Below are 24,181 nucleotides of genomic sequence, written 5' to 3'. Positions count from 1 at the left end.
GGGGCTTTGTTCTCTTGGGCTGGGGGAGGCAGAGCTCAATGGGCTGACTCTGTGGGAAGGAGTCACCCTCAAACCCCCAGCTGTCTGGGCACCCCATCACCCCTCAGCTGGCCCGTCCAGCCAGCCTGCAGACCTCGTTGCTCTTGCAAAGATGGTGCTTTGGAACTTTCCTGCCCCGAGAGCTGGTCCCCAGCTCCTGCTGGGGCCCTGAAGCACCCAGGGGGGACAGCCACCCATGGGCAGGGCCTCCCCCGAGATGGCAGTCTGGGAGCTGACCCAAGAGTAGGACCAAGTGGGCAGCCAGTCTTTGTCCTGGTGCTGGGGCAGGGGCCAAGGCTCTCTGAAGCAGACGCCCCCACACAGGTGGGGCCGGGCAATCCCTCCACCGGAAGGTAAAGCCACACGCCCCACTGCGGGGCCAGACCCCACGCTTGGGATTCTAATACCCCCTGGAGGCCACCAGCAGTGAGCCAGGCCAGGGGCAAGGCCTTTTATGAACATGATAGCTTTGACCCTTACGATCACTTCTTACGGGTTGAATTCTATCCCTCTTCCAAAAAGATACGTTGAAGTCCTAACCGCCCCGCTCCACACACCTCCCCATGTGGGCAGGTTTGGAAATGAGGTCATTCACTGCAGATGTACTCAGCGAAGGTGCAAGCCGATAGAACCGGAGTCCTTACAAGACAATGGCCCACGGAGACACGCGGGGAGAAGGGCACATGCCCCCAGAGGCAGAGATGGGGTGCAGCCACAGCCAAGGCACCCCCAGGAGCCAGAAGAGGCAGGAAGCATCCTCGCCCACAGGTCTCCCCGGGAACACAAACCCTGCAGCATTTTGATTTTAGATTCTGGCCTCCAGAACGGGGAGACGCAACATCTCTGCGGTGGTCAGCCACTGGGTTTGAGGACAGTCACAGAGCGATTCCTGAGCAAGGATCCCAGCGCTTCGGGGCCTGTCGCCCCCACAACCCTGCCCACCCCCGTGCTCTGCACAGAGCACCATGCCCTGCGGAATGCAGCCCCTGGGGAGGCTCGGGCTGCGAAGGGCAGCCACTTCTTCTAGAGGAGGACATAGGATGCCCTCAGAAGGTGTTTGAACAGCGGGGAGAGCGGGGAGCCTGGCACCCCACCACCACCCAGTTGTGTGTTCTAAAGAATGTGCACAAAAAAGGTTTTTCCAGGCCGTGAACTCAGCCAGCACACCTGTACTGTCAGAGTGGAAAAGCCCAGAGGCCGGCTCCATAATTCCTGCATCCTGTCCCTTCTTGGATGCCCTGGAAACCCGCCATCTCCAGGTCCAAAGCTGAGGGTCTTGAACGTGTTGTATGAGCAGATTTGGAACTGCAGCCCGCGATGACAGAAGCCTCCATGCCTGATCTCACTCTCCGCTCAGAGGCTGGAGCTCACATCAGCTGGCCCCTCCCACGTCCCCTAGGATGGACGGCCCTCGGTGCGGGCCCTGCTCTGACAGAATGCACACTCTGGGAGGAGGGACATGGAGGTCACACCCAATGTGTTAGGAGCAGCCTGAGTTGGGAGCAGGGGCCCCTAATTGGCCTGCAAAGCCCGGGAAGGCTTCTTAGAGGAAGTGCCAGGTCTAAAGGATGAGCGGGGTGGGTCAGATGAGCAGGGAAGGGTGCACCAGGCACAGGAACATCCTGAGCAGAGACCCGGAGAGGACATGGCTCATTATGAGCAGCAAGTGGTTCTGTCTCCCTAGGCAGCAGAGTTGGGGGTGGCTATGGGGGGGCGGGGCACAGCCAGGTCCCACAGTGCCTGGCCAGTCATGTGGTACAATCTGGGTTTTATCTGAGGGCACTGGGGAGCCACGGAAGGCTTTGCAGGAGAGGAGGAGGGTCATTTTGGAGGAAGAGGTGTGAACTTCTGAACGACGCTCTGGATGTCAGGTGGAGATGCGGGGGACAGGCACGTCGGTGGAAAGCCCCGCAAGAACTCCAAGACGTAGTCAGGGGGAGCCCGCGGGGCCCAGGCAGTGGTGTGGGCATGGGGAGAAATGGACTGGAACAGTGAAAACACTTCACAGTTCTGGCTCTGTCTGCTGGCCTGCTCTCTAGGACTCTGCCCCAAACCAGGGGCAGCCCCCCCACCCACAGGGGTTTGGGGTTTCCGTCTACACATACCCAGGTAGTCCACCTGGGATGAGCCACGAGCTCCTGTCTTCATGGGCACTGGGGCTACAGGCCCACGGGGTGTCCACAAAAACTCACAGCAGGGGGGTGGAGCCTCCAAAGGTCCAGAGTCGTCCTCATCAGAAAGTACTTTGTGTGGTTGTACGAGGTGGGCAGAGGAGCACTCGGTATGCAGTTAGACTCAGCCCTGGGGGGAAAGGGCACAGGAAGGGGTCTTTGTCTCACTGAGGAGGGAAATTGCGGCAGAAACATCATGACAAATGTGATGGTTAATTTTATGTATCCACTTGACTGAGCCAGGGGTGCCCAGATAGCTGGTCAAACATTATTCTGGCTGTCTCTGTGAGGGCATTTCTGGATGAGATTAACACTTGAAGCTGTGGACTGAGTAAAGCAGATGGTCTTCAATAATGTGGGTGGGCCTCATCTAATCAGTTGAAGGCGCGCGCACACGTTTTTTTGTTTGTTTTTTTTTTTAAGAGAAACACAGAGACTAACGCTCCCTGAGTAAGAGTGAATTCCCCAGTGGCTGCCTTCACATTTTATTTGCACCATTGTTCTTCTGGATCTCCACTTGCTGGCCCACACTGCAGATCTGGATTTGTCAGCCTCTGTGACCTTGTGTGCCAATTCCTATAAGAAATGTTTTCCTCTCTCTATGCACATCGTCCTGGTTCCGTCTCTCTGGAGAACACTGAGTCACAGCACAAGGCTCCCCCCACCAGGGCTGGCTGGGACCAACCCTGTGGGGCAGCCTGGGCCCTGTTCCCCTGCCCTTCAGATATTGGCCTCCAGCAGCAAGGGAAGCAGGTTGGGGGTGGGGGGCTCGGCAGGTGGGGGCAGGGCTCAGGGACCGTTGTCAAGACGCCAGCTCCTTCCTGGGAGAACAGACCGTGCTCTTTGAATGCCGTGGGTCTGGGGTCACCAGCTGAGTTTCGGCCATCATCACAAAGCCCCACCGAGGTGGGCTGCCCCTAAATGGCACAGGGCAAAGCCACATAGGAGAGGATGATGGGGGTGGGACCTGTGCTCTGCTCAGGTTTGGGCAGATCCAGTAAGAGGTGGCCTCAGGCGCCATATTGGAAAGGACCCCATTGACGACCTCACTGGTGGTCTTTGGAGAGAGGCACTTACTTGTCCCATGTCTGATGGCCAAGCTGGGGTCAAGAGACTGCCAAGTTGGCCTTTTATTCCTCCTGGCGGGAGATGCTCCCCCCAGCCCATCTTCCTCCCTGCCCACTTAGGCTTACAGTGAGGATGCCTTTCCTGGAAAGAACGCGGTCTCTAAGGTGGATTGGTTCGGACAGCTGAGTGCGAGCACCTTGCCGGCCTGGTTTTGCCCGGCTCCCAGCCTAGCACAGCAAGCCCGTGGGCAGTGCGTGGCAAGCAGGGCTCGGTGACCCACAGCCCCTCTGCCTCCCCCAGCCAGGTTCCATCAGCCTGATCCACGGTGGCCCGGGGGTTCACTGAGACGCCCCCTCCTCCCACCTGGTCCAGTGAAGCAGCCTCTCCATTGATCCCACGGCCTGGGCTTCCGTGCAAGATTTCTTTGAAGATTCACCCCTGCAGCTTATACCGCCAAATGGGGCAGACTGAAGCTCAGGGCTCGGACATGTCTCCCTCCAGGTGACGGCCACCGCAGGAGGAATGGAAGCCAGGCCTCCACCCAGGGCACCTGCCTCCACCTCGCAGGGTCAGGTCCTCAGGGATCGGGTGTCTGTGAAAACTATCCCTAGAGAATTATCCTGAAGCTCCGTTTCCAGCCAGGGCTAGGGTTCCAGAGGTCGCCCCGAGCCTGATACGAACACAACATATCGAATAAACTCCTTTCCCTCTCAGCACCTCTGGGAGGTTGGGGGTGTTTGTCAGGCTTCCCTCGTCCGCTTGGCCCATTTTGACTAGGGTCCTTTTTGCTCAGGGCTGGGGAGACAGCTCAGCCGTCAGTGAGTTTACCGTCTGGCGGAAAGGTGGCCTGAAGCTGCCCTTTCCATCCGGGGCGTCCTTTGTATTCTTCTCCGCCAGACACGGGGCTTTGGACACGAAGGCGGCCCGTGGCCACCTGTCGGTGTGAGTTTCCCTGTGCGTGAACAAACACATCTGTTTCCACTTTGGATCTGGGGGGCGGCCCCGTGCGATGGCTGCCATCTGGGCCAGCAGATTCCGAATGGAAGCAGGAGACAGAAACCCCCCCGGGGCGGAAGTGCGCGAGGGGTAAGAGCCCCCCGTGAGGGTGCTGAGGCCAGGGCTCCTCCTACCAGCACCCCACGGCTCTGCCGGATTTGGGGTCCTGGTGGCTTCTGCTCCTACCTATGGCAGGGGAGGCCCCCGGGATCCGGCTCCATCTCTGACCTCGCCTGCCCCACACCTGCTGCACCCCTTCCCCTGGGGGCGCGCTTTGCTCTGCAGCTGGAGGAATCCCCACCCCTTCCAAACTCAACTGGAGCGGCACTCCCAACCCCACCAGTGCCTCCCCTGCCTCCCACGCAGGTCTCCGGTACGGATCCTGACACGTATGCATGCAATTTTTAATGTCGACCTGGTTGTGGACAAATGATTGAAGAACCTCTATGTCACCACAAAACTCTCACCCCACTGCGAACTAACAGCTTTGGCCTCCGATGTCCGTGCAAACACATCCGCTCACACACACACACTCACACACAAGCGACCAGCTAAGTGAGCACCCACTAAGTGCCACCGCACCTGGGGCTCGGTGCAGAGCAGGTCTTACAGTCACGGCCCAGCACAGCCTGGGAGCCCTGCAGCCTCGGGTCACCTCCCAGCCCTGCCCCGCGTCGGGCCGTGTGACCTCCCCGGGCCTGGCTCACAGCTGGTACTTACGGAGAGAGAGAGGACACGTGACAGCGGTACAAGGAGCCCTGCCCTCCCTGAAGGGACAAGACTAGCTCACTGAGATGTGACGGAAGACAGGTGAGTCTGGAGCCTGGGGAGCCATCTGGGTCCGCCCCGGCTCCTCCGAGGAGGCAGGGGCCAGCAGGGACCTGGAGCCTCCACCTGGCAGCTCAGATGCAGCTCACACCATGCAGCACCCGCTCACTGATGCCTCTCCCAGGCCCCAAGGCAGGAATGGGAAACTGAGGCACCGAATGGGGAAGCAAACTGCCCATAGCGCTCTGGCTCGGACTTAAACCTGGGCCTGTCTGATCCTGGCGCCGCGGCTCCGGAAGGCTACTTGCTCGCTGCTACCGTGGCCGCCTCTTCCGGGAGGGTTGGGGAGGTGGTGCCTCCGTGGGGGAGGGTTGGTTCTGGGCGCCGATCTCACCTCACCAGCGAGCGGGGTTGCCGCTGGGAGGCACCGCTGGGCACAGGCTCAGAGCCGCAGCCAAGACGGAGCATTCTCATGCATGGGAGACAAACTGAGCACTGTGAGCTGCTGGGCAGATGGGTCGCTGCCTTCCTGGCAGGGCCTTGGTTCGCTCCTCGGCCAAGGGCCATGGTGGGCATTGGGGATGGCCGTGGGCTACCAGCCCTCCTCGGGGGACTGGGGATGTGGCTCCAGGTCCCCGGGCAGCCGTGATTCCTCCGTGTCTGTGCCCCCGCTGCGCAAGACGAGGGCAGAAAGGGAGGTTCCTGGGGCCTCTAGGCCATTCCAAAGCCCCACCTGAGCCGGCATCCCCACCGGCAGGTGGAGGCCCAGCAGGATGGCCATCAAGCTGGGGACCCTGAACCCAGCCAGCCCGGGTCTCGGAGCCCACACAGAGATGGCCAGGCACCAGGGCCTGACCCGAGCCAAGCAGCAAGCATTACACCACTGACCAGCAGTCCCCAGAGACACGGCTTGGCTATACGGGGGCCCACAGGTGAACATGTGAGCACGCATACAGCCCCACCTGGGCAGGGCGAGCCCACGGGCACAAAAGTGTGCGCACACAGCTCCCGGAGAAGCACCCGTGGGCACACTGACCTGCCCAGTTACATTCAAGTGCCAACACTCACCACCCCCAGAGGAGTAGATGTGCTCACACACATCTGCACACCCATGTCCAACAAGCCCACGTGGTGGAGGTTCCTTTCCTACGTCCACGTGACTGGGTCATGGGGTGTCCTGATGTCTGGGTGTGTCTGGGAGGGTGCTTCTGGATGAGATTAGCACTGGAATCAGCTGATGGAGTAAAGACGCTCGCTCTCCCCAGTGTGGGTGGGCCTCACCCAACCTGTTGAGGGCCCGAAGAGAATGAAAAGGCCGGCAAAAGAAGTCACTCTTCTACCCACCGAGTGGGCGCCGCTGGCTCTCGGGTCTAGGACCTGGGCTGGAATTTACACCACGGGCTCTGGGGCCCTAGGTCGTGGGCAGAAGATGACAAGACTTCTCAGCCTCCACAATCCCTGAGCCAGCGCCTTACACTAAACCCCTCCCCTCTCTCTCTCTGCACACACACACACACACACCCCTTCGGTTCTGCTTCTCAGGAGAACTCTGACTAACACACCCAGGCTCAGTGTGCAGCCCTAGATGATGGCAGGCGCTGGGGACTCTGGGAATCTCCATTAACCGTCACAGCGAGCCAGTGACGCCAGCTTGGCCATCAGCACTGTCTTCGTGTGAGAGGGATGGGGCTCAGATCTGGCTGCTAGCAAATGGCAGATCTGGGGTTCCCCGCCCAGCTCACAGTCTTGCCTCCAAGTCCCAACGGTCTGTGCTTTGCCTGCAAACACTGGAACACACGTGCGGACCACAGCAGGATACCGGCCGAGAAGGCGTGTTCACGGGCCCCGGGTGCCCCCGATACACCAGGGAATACAGGCATGCGTGCACCCACAGGCATGCTCACGCCTGCAGCGCATGCCCACAGACGCACACACAGAGCCCATGCACACTCATACGGAGCAGACTGCCTACCCGGCCCCTCCCTCCCCACACAGTGACGCCCAACCCCTGCCTGGAACTGGGTGGAAGACAGAGGCCCACCCCACCCTCTCCCCGTCCCCAAAGCAATGACATCTTTCTCGGCTCCTGCCATCAGTGGCCGGGCTGATGGATCACCCTGTGCGGTGACTCAGCTGCCCTTAGCCAGTCCATGGAACGCCGTTCCTTCTGCCAAGGTCGGCCGGCGCCTCCATCAGAAGGCAAACTCTTGCGGTCCCCCTTGGCAGCCTTTTGGCGAAGGTGAAGCACGGGCCCCACGCACACCCCACAGCCAGGAGCTCTGAGGGACGGCCCTGGGACGGGCCCTCAGGCCTCCAGCCTGGGGCCCTAGGCAGCCCCTCGGGTGACGTGCCCCCAAGTCCCAGCTTCTCCGGTGGGGGGCAAAGGAGCCCCCCAGGCCCGAGTCATGCTGGAACGATCCGTGTATGCCCTGGACCTGGCATGGGAACCATATTCTTGAGCCCAAATGAGCGCCCCCTTCAGCATTATCGCATGTCTTGCAGGGCACAGACAGGACCTGCTGTCTGATTAATGACCCGTCATCATCTACACGATGACAGGACGACAGCATCTGCCTGTGGGGGGCACATGCGCTTAGCCAGACACGCAGCCAGAGAGCCTCCCTCAAGAGCAGACATCCGGGCCTGACGCCTTGGCTCAAAGCCTGCCTTTGCCACTTGGCCGCGGTGTGGCCTTGGGTAGATGACATCGTCACTCTGGGCCTCAGTCTCCACACTTGTGCAGAGGGGCCAATAACTGGACCCTCGCAGGGTTGAGTGGAGGAGTCCAAGTTGACGTCGTGAAGCACGGCGTCCCGGTCGGGGCCAGGGCCTCCCAGGGCTGGTCGTGGAACTGAAAACATACATGCCCCCATGCAGCCTCGCACCAGTGCTGGGGGCTCATGGTCTTTACCCTGTGACCCAGGGGAGGGGACCGAGGCCCCGGAAGGCCCCGGACTTGCCCAGGACTTGCCCGGGCACCTGCCATTCACCGAGGACCCTGGCGAGGCGGTTGTCAAAGCCCCTGTGGCTAATACAGTCCAGGATCTGAACTCACCCCGGGCTGGGAGAAGCAGCCCCAGGGCCACAACCCAAACGTCAGCATACTGGTATTTCATTGGTTCCTGGGACAATATTTCCCAAAGCAAAGCCATTCCAGAAAAATCTACAGGGTACACTTGCCCTCAGAAAGGTAAGAATTCGTAGGATTTTGCTCTCTGAACAGGACTTGGCCATCGTCGGCCTGTGCTCTGGGGAAGGTCCAGCTGCCCCCCGAGTTCACCTGAGCTGGCCGGCCCTGCTGTCCTGTCCTGCCCCACCCCAGGGCTCAGAGGAGCCGGCTGAGTCCCCCTCCCAGCCTGGAAGGCGGACGCTGACAGGCTGCCTTGTCTGCCTCCCGCTGCCCGGGGAATAGGACACCGTCCTTCCCAGGGCTGCTCCGTGGTCAGCAGCCGGGAGATTATGACCCTGCGGCTGCTCACTTGGAGGGGTCAGGCCCCCGCACGGTGGCTGTGCCCCGGAGTCTGGCCGAAGTCAGTTGGCCCTCTGGGTTTGTTTGGGCAGGACGGGGCAGAGCCCCCCGGTCACCCCAAACTGCCCTGGCCCACCCTTCCCATCAAGACCCTGGTGACTGGGGATTCTCCTGCAGGAGAAGCCCCCTTTGTCTCCCCTGCCCGATAGAGGGGGAGGGGCGGTGGTGGCTTCCTCTGGGTGGGGGAGGGCTCCGGTTCGCGAATCCCCAGGGGCTGAGCCCCCGCCCCAGCCAGCCTCGAGCCCAGGTGCGTGACTGTCACCAAGATAAAAGAGACATAATTAAGTTCCAATCAGCAGAGTGATTTGTTATCATAATGTAATATTCCCCTGCAGCCCCTGGGCCCACAGATCCGTCTCCGTCAGGCCCACCGGGTGGGGGTCTCTGTGCGCCTGGGCTGCAGGCCTTCCTGCCACCCTGGGCCCAGCTGCCTGAGGAGCCCCCGGGAGGTGGCGTCCACCCCGCCTGCCCTCTCTGGGCCACACTCGTCCCTCCCCCAACTCCAAGCTGTCCAAGGTGATAATGAAGTCATTTTTCTAAGGAATGTTCACCTGGAAGACAGCCCCGTTGGGGAGCCGGCGGCTAATCGAGCTGGGAAGGCAGGCCCAGGGGAGCGGCGGGGGCGGAGGGCGGCGGGAAAGGTGGGGGCGTGGAGGGCCTGCCGCCGCTGGGGTGATTTATGTGGGCGCTCCTGGGGGCCAAGCCGCTGCCTCTGACTCGGCCCTGGCCGGATGCAGCCGCTGAGAAAACACGGGGCCAGACAGGCCCCCGGCAGCTGAGCCCACCTGGCCTCCGGGGAGGGTGGGGGGGGTGGGGAAACTCCAGCCTAGCGCCCCAGGAAAGGCGGCACCTAGTGTCTGGAAATCCCACCTCTGGCGCCCCCTCCAGCATGGACGTCGGGGACAGCCTGGACGGTCCCCTTGCTCTCCTCTTTGTAAACACTGTTGGCATGTGTTTGCTCAGTCCCCGTTTGGCTAGGAGCCCCGGGCGGGGGTCAGGGAGACCCTGGTTCATGCCTCGGGGCCACAGCCCACCAGGTGCACTGCACGCCCCCACACCCGCCTGCCCGCCGGGTCATAGCACCTCCTGGCACCTCAGTTTCCCCTTCTGAGAAACAAGCGCCAACAAGAGCAGGGCCGGAGGTTGGCAGGAGGATAGAGCCCCTGGGTGTGGGGCCGGGGACAGAGCGAGGGCTCAGGCTTTCATGAGGATGGTGAGTGGGATGTAAGGAATGATGGACAGGGGAGCCGGCGCCTGGAGGCCAGGGGTGGGGAGGGGGCCTCGGGGCACTTTGTTTACCACTTTCTGCTTTTCTGTGGCTTCCACGTTTGCTAAAATGGGTCTGTTGACTTTCAGTGGGGGAAGCATGGGCTGTGTGTGGCCCAGAGCCTGGCGGGTGGAGGAGGCATGTGGGCAACCACATCGGGCGGGCGGGTGGGCCCCAACTGGGAGGCGGCCGGGGCGGCGGCTCGGAGCTCGGCGCGCACGCTGGTGCCAAAGCTCACAGGCTACGGTCCCCGTGGAGGAGAACGGGCTGTCGGGTGCAGTACGACCATTAATAGCAGCTTCTCCGGGCCGCGGGCCTGGGGCGGCACATGGCGGCTCAGGACGCCTCAAACCCGGGTCCGGGTAGGGCTGTCCCATGCCTCCGGCATGCGATCCTCACAAAGGGCCTGTCTGGGCCCGATTTTCTTGGTTCCACATGATTCTCCCAGTACCTTCGGCAGGTGCATGACTGTACATTTCACAGGGGAAGGAAAAGAGGCCCAGAGAGGCTGAGTAATCACCCAAAGTCACACAGCTGCAAGGGGCAGAACCGGGTTTCAGATCCGAGGGGACAGATTAGAGCCGGTCACTCAACCTCCCAAGGGTGTGCCAATGGCTCGGTGAACCAAGCAGGAGTTCTGCCTGGGCCCCGGCCCGGCACCCAGCACACCCTTCACTGATGGAGCTGTTTGGGGACACGTGACAGACACTGGGCCCCGAGTGGGGCTGACGAGGCCAAGTGACCGGGGGCTCAGAGAGATCACCCAGACCAAGGGGGGCCTGCAGCTCGGTCAGGCGGGACTGGAGCAGGGTGGAGCAAGGGGAGGGAGGGTCTAGAGAGGACCAGCCTGGCCCTACCAAGCAAGGAGCAGTGGGGCCATCCAGACCCTGCTGACATGCAGCCAGGGCGTGGGATGCAGGTCGGCTCTCCTCTCCCCTCGGACATGGCTCACATGTCTCCTTCCAGAAGCTTCTGTGACATGTCATACTGTACATCCACCACCCACCTGTCCATCTGACCAACTGTGCATCTATCCACCCGTCCAACTAGCTCTAGCCAAGGCCGGTGGGGACAAAGATGCTGGAGGGAGAGCCACAGCCTTCCACACGTGGCCTGCCACCAGACAGCACACGCAAACCAGGGAGTTAGGTCCTGGCCCTCAAGGATCACCCTGGAGCTGGCGAAGATGCCCAAGATGGCCCAGGCAGGATCCTCCTGGCTCCGCAAGGACCTGTGACCCCGTGAGGAGTCTGGGAGATGGGACAGCAGCTGGGAACGGGGAGGTGCACTTCCCAGGACAGGGAAACAAAGAAACCGGAGTGGACACCTGGGGATGGACACAGGACACTGTGTGTCCAGAAGGGGTCCTGAGGATGGAGTCCTGATAACCAGTCCTGGCCTCCAGTCAGACCAACCTGGGTCAAATTTAGCTCCCTGCCACCACATCAGTGGGGTGGCTGAACTTCTCAGCCTCAGCATCTGAATCTATGAAACGGGGATGCGGGTCCTGGCACAGCCAAAGTCTTGTGCGGATCCGGTGCTGGGCACAGAGCTGGACACGCGTGCTGAAAGTGAAGGGAGTGGCCCCTGGCTCCCAGAGCGGTCTCATCTGCTGCAAGAGGCCAAGGCTCAGCAGCCTGGGTGGCCGCCAACCTCTGGGCGGCATCCCGCCAGCTCCTGGGTGCATAAGAGAACGTGTCAGGGAAAGCACCCAAACCCTTGCAAGAGGGAAATAACGTGATCAGGAGGGGAAAGAGGCAGCCTGTGCCAAGATGGTTATAGCAACGCTATTCATACTGCGAAGAGCTGGAGCCCTCCCAGGTGCCCAACAATGGGGAGCAGGGAAGCCAGCGCCCGGAAGGCAGCTGTGCGGACCCCGTGGGCACACAGCACTTGGCAGAGCTAGCTGCAGAGGCAGGGAGTGGGCAAGACCGGGCTGGTGGGCATGCCGGCCACTGCGTCACAGCTGCCCCAGGCTGGCGGGACAGAGGGCGCAGGCAGAGGAATCCTACCGCAGGGAGAGTGCTTGGGGTCGCCCTGTGGCCCCGCCCTGCAGGAAAGCCCCATGTTGGGCTGCCCCCCTAAGAGCAGGGAAGGGGCTTTGGCGTCCCATTTGGGAACTAGAACCAGCCAGTCATGAACAGAGGGGCCCATGAGGCTAGCGCATCCACCTCCCTCACCTCCCCGAGGGGTGGTGACAGTCCTGTTAAACCAGAGGACGGGCCCGGCCCTTGTCTGGCCGGTGGGCATCCAGGAAGGGGCAGCTGCTGCCTCATTGGACAGTGAGGGTGTTGTGGAGGGCGCCCCTCATGGACCCCAGATACGGAGACTCTTCTGGAAATTGGGGCCCCCACACCTCTCCCCCTGAGCCACTTCCTCCTACGGGAGCCGACACCTGAGCATGTTGGGCAAGAGCTGCCCACAGCCCTTTGTCGCACTGGTGCAGGCTGGTGCCCAAAGAGCAGAGGGGGTGGGTGGGGGGAGGAGGAACCCGGGACTCCCCACCCCCAGCCCAGGCCAAAGCCACCAGGGCAGTGGGGGGTGGGGGCGAGCACAGACCCTTCGGGAAGGGCGTGGACCAGTGGGGAGACTCGGGAGCCTGCCAGGTGGACAGGACACGCCGGCAAGGCTCTCCCTGGACCTCCTCAGGGGGTGGGCCGCTGTGGGGAGCGGGGCCTGGAGACCCCAGGGGGCCCAGCTGTGCACAATGCAGCCTCGAGTACCAAGCCCCATGCACCTGCCTCACCGAGCCGGGAGGACACAAAGGGCTGGGTAGGCACAGGGGAGCCTGGCGGAGACCCAGCCTTCCAGGGGACAGAGAGCTGCCCCTGGAACCTTCCAGGTGCGTTGTGGCCATGCTCCTCCAGGCCCTGACACTCGGGAAACCCTTCCTTAGTCGTTGGTTGATTTGGTTCACACTCAACACCATCTTTTTACAAATCTTACAAATAAGGAAGCTGAGTCTAGGCGAGTTCTGGCAGAGAACAAGGACGGAATCAGAATTCGAACCCAGTCTCCAGTGGGGCCCCCATTCCTTCTCTACTGAAAATTGTTGCCACCACCCATGGCTGCTGGATTACGAAGCCCATGAGTGGGGGGGCCCTGGGCCTGCTCCCCGTCGTGCCCCTGTGCCCAGCACTCTGCGGGCACCCGGATGGGCACATCAGCCTACCCACGCTTGTCCTCCAGTTCCCCAGATCCCCCCACTTCCGGCCACAGCGGCTCTTCCCTCCCTCCTCTGGCCTGGATGGCTCTGGGCTCCGGCTCTGCTGGACCCAGGGCGGCTCCTCCGGAACCCGATAGAAGAGCTGAGCACGTACAACCATTTTCTCAGATGAATTATAATTTTCCTTCATTTCCCCTTCAAAACACACTAATTAAACAGACATTGTTAAGACAGCCAATTGAAATTCAAAAAAGCATCCTCTTTCTAAAGAACATGTCCATTTCTTTAGAGGCGATTGTGTGCATTGTGGAAACCGCACACGGACACACACACGTGCGTGCTCAGATGCGTGCGTGCACACACACACATGCACGCACACACAGGCCGGGTACAGGCGCCCAGCCTCACCTGAATGCGTGCCCTCCTGTCCAGTGCCAGGACTATGGGATTGTTTGATTTAATTTTTTCTTTTTCCCCATGTTTGCCACGGTGACCAGGACACAGATAACCTCAGGATGCTCTTTCCTCCTGCCGGTGCCCCACTCCGGCACTGGAGGGGTCCTCGAGGACCCGGGCAGCGACCCTCCTTCCGGGGGCCCCTTCCCCTGCTGGCTACTCACATGGGGTACATCATCTGCTTCACGTCCCCATCCCCCTCTTACCGGAGCCCACACAGAGGCTTCTGGACCCAGCGTGGGGGTGGAGGAGGCCTCCCCCAGCCCAGTGAGACCCTGAGCCCAGCCTCCAGTGTGACAGGCCAGTGGCTTCCAACTGATAGGAATCTCAACTTCAAAACCCAGAGGGAGCTGGGCCTCCAGGTAACTTGCGGGGGGAGGGGCTCACCTGGGGATACCCCCCTTTTAAATATAACTCCTCGATTTTTTTTTTTAGTCAAAGTGTAGCAAATGTACAGGAAGGTGACTTGGGACAAGGAGCACTCCGCATAGCTGCTACTCAGGCAAGAACCAGACTCTACCAGCCCCGGAAACGGTCCCAGAGCCCCCAGCATCCCTCCCGGCCTAACCCCTAACACCTGGGACCACTCTTGCTTGTTGGAATTTTAGACAATGGGCTGTCACCATTCCCCCAGGAGAGCCCCGTGCAGCCACATGAGGATTTATTCATGTGTGCCACTGTTCAGAGATGCCTGGGTCCTCTACAGCTCGGAGCCATCACCCGCAGACTGAGGTGCCCCCCCAGTGCCTGATGGGGCCCTGGACACTCGTCTCCATGGGGCATGTGCCTGGCAGTGGACTTGCTGGGTCATTGACAAGGGATCCCACCGCCACTGTGGACAGCAACCTCCCGGCTGTCCTTACTCCCAGTCTCCCTTATGAAAGGCACGGCTTCTCAGGTCGGTCTCTCCTGCCCCCTGAGTCCTGTCCCCTCCCTCCTGGATGTTTTGCTCCTCCTGGCCTGTGGTCTCGCCCCTGCGTCCCTTCTCCTGGCTAACAGCAGAGTTATGCTTTCTAAAAGCGTCGGGGCAAAGTCCCATTGAGCAGTCAGTTGGGGAAGGCTCGAATTTGCAGGGCCCTGCAGAACACAACCTCCCCAAGTCCCCATGGGGCTTGGCTGCCCGGCACCGGGGCCCAGCCATTGTCCTGCCCCGAGTTACTGCCCCAGCCCCTCGGGCTGGCGTCCGCAGGTTGAGCCCACCTGAGGGATTCCCACAGATTTTCCAGCTGGGAAGGTGCCGGCCTTCCATGGAAGGAGTCCCGACAGGGGATTTGAGGGTCAGCCAAGATTCGGAGACTGGTGACTCAGACTTTGAGGAAACTCAGCCCGCCCAACCCTCGGGTTCTCCTTGCCCCTCCCCTGCACACTCTCCCTGAAGACCAGAGCCCTGCTAGCCCCATGCACCTGAGGGCCAGGCACCCTGACACAGGAGGTGATTCACACCTCCGAGGGGAGGGGTCTGTGGGCTCTTACAAGCCCCTTCCTCACTGGATCCCTGGGGCCTCACCAAGTCCCTGGGGAGGAGGGGTCAGGAGCGCGCACCTGCACCCTCCTCCAGGGGCCATGGAGTCTAACTACCCCTGGGACGGGTAGCACTTGTAAGATAGCCCCTTGTATGTCCCTGTGACCTCAGCCGGGGGCTGCTGCCATCCCTGTCTCTGAGACCCAGGCCCTGGGAGGCTAAGCTGACACACTCGGGCTGAGGGGCTAACGTGGGCAACGGGGTGGCGGGGCTCGGGCTCCCAGGTCCATCCACTCCCCCGGTTCTGGATCTCGGGGGAGGGAACTTCCTAGATGGTGCTGTCCCTGGGGAGGGAGGAGGTGGGTGCAGGGTGGTGGGGCCCACAGCCTCTGAGGACAAAGCCCACACAGTCACAGCCCCGGGGCCTGGCCGCAGCAGCTGCCTCCTCGGGATGGGAAGCTCATGGGAAGCTCAGAGGGCCCCGGGGTCCCCTGAAAGAGCTCCCGCCTCACTGCTGGGTTTGTGAGGGCCCGAGCCACCCTCCCAGCACACTGTGGCAAACAGTGATCCAGTCAGCACAGAGCGAGTGCCTGCTGTGTATGGGGCACCGCACCTGCTGCCAGGGACAGACACGGACACGCGCGACTGGTGAGCACAGGCACGGAAGGCTTCCTGGAGGAGGCAGCATAGCCACGCCGAGGGGAAGGAGGGGGTCCAGGCAGGGCGTTCCCACAGAGGAAGTGCTTGTACAAGGGCCAGGAGGCTGCAGCTGGAGCCTGAATGTGTGAGAGAATGTGTGTGTACGTGAGTGTGTGTGTGAGTAGAAGGGAGTGTGTGCGTGAGTGCGTGAACACAAGTATGAGTCTGAGTGTGCAGATATGAGTCTGAGTGAGTGTGAGTGTGTGCGTCTATGGGTGTGAGTGTGCATGTGAACACAGGTGTGAGTCCAAGTGTGTGGATATGAGTGTGAGTGTGTCTAGTGAGTGAGCGTCTGGCACGCACATGGCAGGTCAGCAGGGCCTCGTGGGCCACGACAAGGTGATTAGGAGTCAGGACAGAATCCTGAGGCCCGGGGATGGAGGCTGGATGGAGGCTGGAAGTGGCCGGGGCACCAGCTGGAGGCCGGGACAGCGTGGCGAGGACAGGGGGCAGTCCTGGCCGGGGCCGGGTCACTGGGCCAATCTGAGCCGTGTCAGGCAGAGAAATGTTTTGTATACATGTGTATTAGTCAGCGCTTGCTGCATAACAAACCACCCCCGAATTCAGTTGGTTACAAGAACCCACAGTGCTTTCCTCACCGGTGGGTCTGTGGGTCCGAGGTAGGTGTGGGGGGCCAGGCTGCAGGCTGGGTTCGGGTCTGCTCCTGCATCTCCTCCTCCTCGCATGCTCCTGGGGGCAGATCTCTAGAGCAGAAGAGAGCAAGCCAGCTGCGGAACCAGGGGGAGGGCCTGGCCCGCTCGCCTCCACCGGCCATCCCTTAGTCCCTTAGTCCAGGCCTGTCTTGCCGTCCAGCCCCACAGGGTGGGGCAGGGAAGTCCCTCCACCAACAGCCGGAGGTCAGGGAGCAGCAGGGAGCTGTCAGAGGGCAGGAGGAGCTGGGCACCCCACCTAGGGTCCCACCTTCCTCACAGGGCGTTGGGAGGATCACTCCAGGCTCAGGACACAGAGGAGCAGACCCCGCCCATCTGCCCAGAAGGACTTGGCAAGCTCTTCCAAGTACCTTCTAAATGGGGGCTAGTAGGGGGTCAGGGTGCCCTGAGCTTCGCTCCACTGAGCCCCTGATGCAGGGACTCCACCGTCCGGGCGGGAGCACCCTCTGCTCAGGCCAGCGGCCCAGCGGGACCTGGCACTACGGCGATTCTGCCTTCTGGGGTCTGTCTGGCCTCCAGCCCCTCCAACCTTCACCTTTGCAGGAACACGTGGCCTTGAACACAGAGAGCCTCAGGGAGGTGGGTGCCTCACCACCTCTGGGGGCTGCCCCACAACCTGCCAGCAGCCTCTCCCCGCCCAGCCCTCCAGAACTGTGCAGCATCCTAGCCCTCGGAGCCTGGGGGGACAGCCCAGGCAGCAGCCTCAGAAACAGGTACAGAAATGCTGGATTGACTTGTCAACCTAGCTGCGCAGTGGACAGGGAGGGAGGGGGGAGTGAGGCAGCCCCAGGGGCAGACGGGGGCCTGGGGCCCAGTCTGAGGCTCTGGATCAGCCTCACTGTGATGAAGAAGACTCCCCTCTGCCTCCCTGCTGGAGGCTACGCAGCTTCCCTTATATGCCCCTGGAGACAGGTGCTTCACTCCTGATTGAGGCAGTGGTTAGAAGCATCTTCCTCATTTGACCTGGCTGTGCCCTGGGGTCCCACTTCTGCCTCCACAGGGCAGATCATCAGCGTGTGTTGAGCACCTGCTGAATGCAGTGCCCCGCCCCACAACACAGAAGCCAGTGCCCACAGACTAGGGAGGAGGGAGAGGAGAGAGAGGGTGGGGGAGGGGGACAGAGGGAGGGAAGGGAAAGAGGAGAGAGGGTAGGGGGAGAGGGGGAGGGGGACAGAATGAGGGGGAGGGGCAGAGAGGAAAGAGAGGGTGGGGGGGTGAGAAAGGGAGGGAGGGGAGAGGGGGTGGGGAGGGAGAGATGGTGGGGAGGAGGGAGAGGGAAGGGGGTAAGAAAGGGAGGGAGGGGAGGGGGGTGGGGAGGAGGGAGAGGGAAGGGGGTGAGAAAGGGAGGGGAGGGGGAAGAGGAGGGGAGAGGAGAGAGAGGGAGGGAGGGAGGCAAGGAAGATAGAGAAGAGAATGAGAGAGGGAGGGGAGTGGGGAAGAGGGGTGAGAGAGGGAGGGGACCGGGTGGGGAGGGAGGAGAGGGGGAGAGGGAGCAAGCTTCTGTCTGCTGTCTGTCTTGGCACCACTTAGCCAGAGGGTTACAAAGCCCCCAAGGCGATCAGGCCCAGGGGAAGCCATAAATCTCAATGACCCCCCCCCAAGTTTTCTCCCCTCCTGAAACAACAGATATCATTTCCTTTGTTGCAGCCCAGACTCCCAGAGGGTTTTCTGATAAAAAGCCACTTCTTCAAAACATCAAACCCAAGTCCTTTCAGGCAGCCACAGGGTCAGCCTTCCCTCCTGGGGGTGGAGACACGGGCCGGATGTCTAGGAGGGCCTGCCCGCCTGTCTGCCCAGCGGAGGGTCCACGCCAAGGCCGCGGGACCTGTGATCATGTCCTGGCCTCCTTGATTCTGCCACGACACCACTGAGGGATGGCCGGCTGATCTCAGCTTCGTTACCACTAGCAGCGAGGGGCTCACTCCCCATCAGCGCAGGCTGATCCTGGGAGGACCCTTCCAAAGGGGACTGTTTCCCACGTGGCTTCAGATCTGCCTCCTGTAGCAGGCCCCAGATCCTGGCTCCCTCGGGGGACACCCGGAGTGCCCTCTCCTCGGTGCCTGTGTTGTGACCCCTGGCAGCTAGGACCCACTGAGACATGGAGTGGGGACCCTCAGTCGTGGGGAGGGGAGGGGCGGGGTGGTTTCGTTCTGGGCAGGCTTTATCCTCAGACACTGCAAGGGTTTGGGAAAGCCCCAGAAGGGTGAGCCTCTCTGCCCCACTCTTTCCAGGTGGGGTGCTCTCTTCAGCGGGGGAGCCCCACCTCCATCCTGCCTGCAGGTCCCCCACCCCCGAATTCTTTTGCAGCCCCACCTCCCATACCCCCACTGCCCATGGAGGTAATACCTGTGTCCCCCTCACTGGGAGGAGCCTGGGGCTCTGGGGCCTCCCAGGAAGCAGTGGGGTCGGGCAGGGCCCAAAGGAGATCCCTCAGTCTCTCCCCGGTCCTGCTCTGGGAGCAGTTGCTTAGGCACCTGCTGGGTCCTTCCTTCTAGGCACGACCCCACTGGCCCCTCACAGTAGGGGTGGGGCAGCTTCTGCCGACCCCATTCTACAGAAGGGGAGACTGAGGTTAGTAGGGGACTGCACGGCCCCTCCTCAGGGAGGCCTTCCCACCTGCCCTGCAAGCCGCAGGGGAGGCTACACCTCCGAACTCTGGGCTCCACCTGGGGGGAGGCCAGCGCCCAGAGTCCTCCCCAGCGGGCTCCTGAACATGCAAATACCGTGTCCTCTCGAAGGCCCAGAACGCCTCTGGGCCACACGTCTTGTTTCTGCCCCTGAGCTCACTCTGCGTGGGTTTGTCTTATGTTCGAGGCATGAACTTGCTCCTGAGCAGGGTCCACGGGGCTGGGCGGTCCCTGCAATCGGTGGGCTCTGCAGGAAGGAGCCAGTGTCGAGGGCGGGCAGCCCTTGCGGGCTGGAGAGCCTGGTCTGCCTGCTCCCCTTCCTCCACATCTGGGGTCGCTCGGATGTGGTCGCAGGAGACCTGCAGAGAAAGGAGCACGCAGCCCCAAGCAAGCTCAGCTGCTCTCTGGACTGGAAACCTCAGGGCACTTGTACTCATCTCCCCTGCCCCCCACACAACCCTCACCTCGGGCACAGTCAGAGGAAACAGACTCAGAGAGGCTCAGCCACTGGCCCAGGGTTACTCAGCAAGTACACAGCGGAGGCAGGATATGAACTCAGCTCTGCCTGGGTCCTGAGCCCAGATTTGTGGCTCCACACAGGAGAACCTTCCTTTAAGGACATGGAGGGATCCTTGGAGGCCCCCCCTTTGCAGATGGGGAGACCGAGGCCCAAGGTCACGCAGTGAGCCAGAGCAGGCGGGGCCCTGGGTTTCTGGACTCCAATCCAGAGCGAGGACCCAGTCCCATGGGTCAAGCCCACAGCCCTCCCGCCTCGCCAAGGAACACGTCAGGAGGTCCCCTGTGAGGACAGCGGAGGGGTGCCCGGCCTCAGGAACCACCACCTCTAGCCCCATCCCAGAAGTGCCCATCTGGACACTGGTGCTGGCCTGACCCTCATGTTGGGCACCAGGGGCATCCGCCAGCCTCATGCCTGACTGTGTTGGGAACCGGGGCCCCAGCAGGTCAGGCATGAGCACCCTGGTGCTCCTTCGTGGGGCCTGGGAAGGGCCGAGTCATGCCCCAGGCCAGCCCGCGTCTGCACCAAGTAGCCCTTTTCCCTGCACGCATGGGCCTCGCGGAGGTGCAGGGAGCCCCTCCTGCCGGGGCACACGGACAGCACCCTACAGGAAGCCCCGTGCACACCGCTCAGTCCCACCAGTCAGTCGAGAAAATTTAACTCCTGGATAGCCCAAAGCCTCGCCATGAGTGTGGGGACGTTTTGATGGTTCCTTCATCCCTTCCTTTACTCCTTGAGCATTTGACACGGGCTGGGCTCCGAGAGGCCATGGCAAGCCTGAGCGGCTTCTGGCTCCTGAGGTCTCTGGGCCTCAACATACGACTTTGATACCACGTGGCGGGGACTTGGCCGTGCCGAGCTCAGAGTGCTCATGTTGGGGGCCCAATCCAGACGGGGGTGAATCAGGGAGGGCTGCCTGGAAGAAGCCCCATCCAAGCTGAGACAGCAAGGACGGGAGGAGCTATCCAGATGGGGAGGAGGAGGAGGCAAAGGAACACCCGGCACCAGTAGGAAGAGCGGGTCCTGTCCTGGGGTCGATGGAAGCTGCTGTGGCCAGAGCGCAGAGTCGTGGAGGTGTGTGCAGGGCAGGGAGTTTGGACTCTGTCCTAAGGGCCGTGGGCATCTCCCCAAGCCAGGCTTAGTGCTGCACGCTGCAGATGTCATGCTGACCCCGAAGCCTGCGGCGAGCAGGGGTTTGCGTCCAGGGCTGCGTGGCCCAGAGACGGGACATGAGCAAATGAACTGGGGCTGGGGGAGCAAATAAGGAAATGAAATCCAGTGTCAGGGCGGGACTTGCTCCAGACCCCCAGGAGAGCAGGGCGCCGGCGCGCACCAGAGGAGACTTCCAGGCCCCGGTGGGCACGGCCCGGCGCGGCCCAGGTGATTCTCGGTGAGTCAGGGCCAGGACGCTCCCGGCTGGAGACGGGCTGGCCGCACCAAAGCCGAGGCGTCCTGCGGCCTGCACCCCACGGGGCGGCAACGGTGCCACGGGCCGGCTCCTCCCTGCCTGCCCACCGTCCCCCCTTCCACCGGACCCGCACAAACAGTGGAAAGCACTTCCCCGGCACCGGAGCCCCGCAGACGTGGGACAGGGCTTTGGAACGTCCTTCTGGTGGAAAATATATTGGAAGGAAATTGAGATATTCGTGGACAGCGTGGCCCTCGAGCCCAGATCCAGCCCCAAACCGGGAAAGTGGGAAGAAGGCGTGACGGTTCCAGGGGCAGGTGGCCCCCCTCCCGCCGCTGTCCCTTTCCTCCTGCCTTAGGACGGGGTTCCCGTCTAGAGGGGCTTCCGAGGACCCTCACCCTCCTCCTTGTTGGTGACATCTGGAGTGGCCGAGGAAGTGCGTGGAAATAATCTGCTGGCCAATCCAGAACCGTCTAAAGCACCCTCCCCACAAACCCTCCCATGCTCGTCAGGGGGCCCGAACACAGGCATCCCTCGCCCCTCTCTCCTGCTCCAGTCACCGCGGCCCTCCCCCCACGCGGCCACCGCCTGCGTGTGTCTTGGGCCTTGGCTCACAGCCAGGCCTCTCCTCCCCACCCTCTCCCCTCCCCTCGCTGTCTGGCCCCCTCTGTCCACTTGCTCGACACCTGTCTCCCCTACAGCGTAAGACTGCACGCTTCCTTTTCCTCCTTGTCCCACATCCGTCCCCACTCCCTGCGTGGCCGGGACCCCCCCTCCACACATGCCTATGCACACTGCTCACACGGACAGAGGAATGCATACACTTGCACGCATGGGCACACATACACGTGCATGCACGTGTGCACGCTCTTGAATCCTGGCTTCAGGGTCTATTCTGGGCACCGTTCCTCCCTGGCCCGGCACCTGCATTGTGCATTCGCCCTTCACTTAGGAGACGGGCACAGAGATGTTGGTAACGGGCCACCCCGCCAACACACAGCAAAGCTGGGATTCGAATCAGCACTACTTCTTCACCGCTAGGCCCACAGCCCGGGTCACAAGCGAATAGGGCTCCTGTGGCCACTGGGTCCTCACTGGAGCTTCTCCCGGGGTGAAGAAGGAAGACTTGGCAGACCGCCCCCCACTCCACGCTCGTGCCTGTCAGCACAACATAAAAGCTAATCTAGAAGTAAACAAATTCAGTGAGAGGAACAGAACCTTTTAAAAAGGAAAATTGAGATGCCCAAAGGGGGTGTCTAATTTTTATCCCATTTCACAATTGAATTGTAAATCTGTCTTGGAGCCGAGCTCCTGGGCCACCGAGCTAAGACATGGTTCAGAGGAAGGTCCCGGGGACTGCGGCCAGGCCCTCACGGGCTTTCTCCTCCAGCCCCTCCAGACCGCAGACCTATGTGGGCAGGGCCCTCCGGCCAAGGCTGAGCTGCGGGGCCCCGGCTCCGCATGGGGTGGCTGAGCCCTCAGCTCCGGAGAACAGGTGCGCTACTGAGCTGCCTTTCCGACCGCAGCGGGGCCACGTGCTTGCCTTCCCACCTCAGCTCCATGGCACCCTGGCCCAAAACTTGGCCTCTCGACATGAGCAGCTTTGTCCTGCAGCTGCCCGACCAGGGGAGGGTGGAGGGAGAGGCAGGCTGAGGCCACCGGCCCCTCCCACTGCCGCGGCTGCACCCCAGGACCGGGGGGTGGGGGGGGCACTGCCACAGTTAACTTAGAACGGGCAGCACGGGGGCGTGGCGTTGACCTCTGGTTGCGCAGAACCGAGTGGCAGGAAGCTGGTGATGTTAAGCATTGCAAGGACAACGTAAGCATTGCAAGGACAACGTGAGCTTTGCAGATGATGTTTCCATACGTTTCTGCACAGTCCCGCCAGCCTCTTCCACGGCCCGCGCTCCCGTTTCATGCGCATCCCACGTGGGCTGTCACTCTCGGCACCCCCCGCCGCTTGCTGAAGGCGGCCCCACCACCCTGGCGAGGTCCCAAGAGGTCCCCATGAGGACATGGAGCCTGGGCCGGGGACAGGAAGCAAACAGGGGCCCGTCTGACAGATAACAACGGGGCTTCCTGCAGGGGCGCCCCTCCTCCTCATGCCCCTCCTGTCAGGCCCGGAGAGCATCCATCCCATTACTCAGACCCGCATGACGAGCCGGTAGCTGTGGTCATGATGAGCGGGCTGCCCTCGGCCCTCGTGGGGCAATGCCCGTGCCCGCGACTGGGAAGGGCAGCCTGACCCCGTCCCGACGCCCAGACCGTACAGCAGCAGAGCCGGGATTCAGACCCAGTTTCTGACGCCCAAGCCTCTGCTCTCAACCCCACTTTGAATCGCCTCCCACGGATTTCAGGTTGCGGTCACCTCTGCACCACCAGACGGCAGGTGGGGCCCAGCTACCAAACAGCCAATCCTGTTCTTCCAGAAAGATCCCGTCCACCCTGCAAGCCTCTCAGTGGCCCCAGGCCTCGCCCGCCGATGCCGGCATTTGTCCAGTGATCCTGACTCATGTGCAAGAGAGCAGGACCAGAGGAGCCTGGGGGATAGCCAGCCTGGACGAAGCAGTGACCCCCAAGGTCCGGGGCCTTCTATGAAGACAGACTGTGACGGTTCATACCTGGAAGGGGCACCTGGAGGAACAGCCCCAGGCCGACCCCACACCTGCTGATACCTCCTGCAGGTTCTCCTCCCCCTGGGTGGGCCACTCTGGCTTCTCTGTTCCTGAAGGCTGCCCCTCTTCTGACATTTGAGAAGGTTCTTGTGACAAAAGCATGCATGACTGTCTGAGGACTAATGCACAGATACCCCAGGGAACCCCCCAGCCTTTAGGTCCCAAAGCTGAGGGGTTACAAACGCATTCTCCAAGCTTCAGGTCAGACCATGGTGAGGGGGGATGAGGTTACGGAGTTCTCCCTTCATTGAACTATCAGTGACGCAGAATTTCCATTCCCCGGTACCCACCCCCTCCTCACCCACCTGATCTCAGGAATTGCTTCCATCCACGGTAGCTGGAGCCTCAGCTCCTGGAAAGCATCACAGAAGGCAAGAGGGTGTTTGTTAATAGATAGGCCAGCCATCGGCTCCCCCACAGGTGGCTCAAGAGGTAGGTTTTTAGGATTCTCTGTGAAAGTATGCAATTTCTTACTTGAACTAAAACGGTAGAAGAAAAACATCCGTCCATCCATCTGCCTTGCCACTCAACTATCCAACCATCCACCTGCCCACCCACTCACCCAACCATGTACCCATCCATCCATCTATCCATTCATCCACTCATCCACCCTACCACCCACCCGCCTACCAACCACCGAGTCACATATCCATCCATCCATC

General features: G+C 61.6%; 1 long non-coding RNA gene across 1 annotated transcript; it reads right to left on the bottom strand.

Annotated features, from left to right (window-relative positions):
* Positions 1–4,172: 4,172 nt before the first annotated feature.
* LOC123849449 (uncharacterized) lies at positions 4,173–23,871 on the bottom strand. The gene is made up of 3 exons (XR_006792061.1): positions 23,825–23,871; positions 16,221–16,325; positions 4,173–4,230 (listed from the first exon to the last, which is right to left on the bottom strand). It is a non-coding gene; the product is annotated as an uncharacterized LOC123849449 (long non-coding RNA).
* Between the last annotated feature and the right edge of the window lie 310 nt (positions 23,872–24,181).

This window comes from Mirounga angustirostris, unplaced genomic scaffold (assembly GCF_029215605.1).
Source record: "Mirounga angustirostris isolate CCGP_5_RB_7025 unplaced genomic scaffold, mMirAng1.0.hap1 SCAF_15, whole genome shotgun sequence".
NCBI classification, from domain to species: domain Eukaryota; kingdom Metazoa; phylum Chordata; class Mammalia; order Carnivora; family Phocidae; genus Mirounga; species Mirounga angustirostris.
This window is presented reverse-complemented; position numbering and strand designations above follow the sequence as displayed.